The sequence below is a fragment of the Rattus rattus genome, chromosome 4, assembly GCF_011064425.1.
Source record: "Rattus rattus isolate New Zealand chromosome 4, Rrattus_CSIRO_v1, whole genome shotgun sequence".
In the NCBI taxonomy this organism is placed as follows: domain Eukaryota; kingdom Metazoa; phylum Chordata; class Mammalia; order Rodentia; family Muridae; genus Rattus; species Rattus rattus.
The window spans coordinates 46,565,647-46,567,348 of NC_046157.1; the positions used below are offsets into that span (position 1 = coordinate 46,565,647).

Consider the following 1,702-nt stretch of genomic DNA (forward strand, 5'->3'; position numbering starts at 1 on the left):
ATTTTATTTAGAATATTCTCATTCAGAGAATAACCATGATAAACATAGGTTACTTTAAAATATTGTAGCAATGGTTTTATTAAAGGTTATCTAATTAGTACAATCTGATAAATACAAAAAGGGGAGGAGCTGCCAGAAATAGCACATGATTTTTAACAAAGCTTCAATAAAATCTTGATTACTAAAATTAATTTAAAAATCTTACAAGTAGGCCGTGTGGTGCATGCCTATAATCCCAGCATGTTGGGGAGAGGGGAGGTTTGAGGTAGGAGATACATAGCAAACACCTGTCTAAAAACAAAAAAAAAAAATTATAATTTTCCATATAGTTTTAGCTCTTTCAGAGCCCTCTACCAATAAGGCACCTGCAATAGTTAAAAAACAAAAATTGCTACTGCAGCCTTAGGGTACATTCTTGGTGGCCTTCCTCCTGACAAAGCTCTCTTTAAGACAGTTAACGTGTTTATGTATATCCCAAGTTCCAAGTGTAAGCATGGCTACTGAGTTAATGTACTGGAACTAAAGCATCCACCCTTAGCCATACATGTTCCCACAAATTAGAATTTCATAAAAAAAATATGAAGTGTTAACACAGAGTTGATGGGGACTGACTCAGTGACAGCTGACAGTCTGCAACTCCACAAAGTCGTAAGCTGCGGCATGGGTCCCCCTGTTAACAGGCAGCATTCGCCTGCATGAACAGCAACTGCCTACTGGTTCCTTAGAGCCCGACTAATGGCGGTTTTGAAGATGAACACTGGCCAGGGCTCTTACATGGCTCAAGATGAAGGGTTCTTCCTGTCTCCTACTTCTAAATCCCTTTCCTTTAGCTCATCTGACATAGTCCTGAAAAGGAAAAGGTCATTGAGTAAAATGTTATCTGCAGCGCATCCGATGTCAGGACCCTTTGACTCAGATTCCAACAGAGGTTCCAAGTCAGTGTCCCACGGTCCTGGAGAACATCATGCAAACTTCTTCTTGGTCTGTGAACCTCTCCGTGTACTTATCACAACCCTCTAGTTCTCGAAGTTTCCTTGTTTCAAAGAGATCGCCTTCCACAGTGAGCAGGCAGATTTGGGAGTTGCTGACGATGCTTTGTGGAAGCAGGCTGAGCTCAAGGCAGCTTTCTTCCAGCCGGAGGACTTTGAGGGGAGGACAGCAGGATATCCTCACGGAGATCTGAGATCGAGCTCAAAGGCCTGCAGCTCCCCGACTGTGTCAAGTATACTCTGAATCTGGTTTTTGGAGAGATCTGCTATAACCAGATGTCACATGCTACAAAGCTGGGGTGGTAATGCTCCCAGCTGATTCCCAGAGAGGCTCAGGGTCTTCACTGCCGACAGCTGCCCAGAGGTAGACGGTAGCTCTCTCAGGGGATCGTTGTTGAGACTTAGTGTCTTTTCAGATTGCCTAGTTCATCAGGTAGAACAGTCAGTTTGAGGTTGAGGGATAGGCTCTTCAGCAGAGTGAACTTTCCTATTATCAGAGGTGGTAGGCTGTCGATTTTGTTGGGCAAATCGATGGTCCTAACATTGCTCGTCAGCTTCTGTAACTCTAAGGGGAACTCGGTCAGACCATGGTCTTTAAGCTGACAGACACCGGTTTTCTGCGCTGTTTCCATGTGAGAATGGAAGGCACTGTTTCCCATCCTAGCGCCACTGCTCAGTTCTCTCCTACTGCTCAGTGAAGAGAAGGCTCTGCT

The 1,702-nt window shown here is 44.3% G+C and overlaps 1 pseudogene; it reads right to left on the reverse strand.

Annotated features, from left to right (window-relative positions):
- Window positions 1–962: 962 nt before the first annotated feature.
- Window positions 963–1,702, reverse strand: LOC116897961 (annotated as a pseudogene).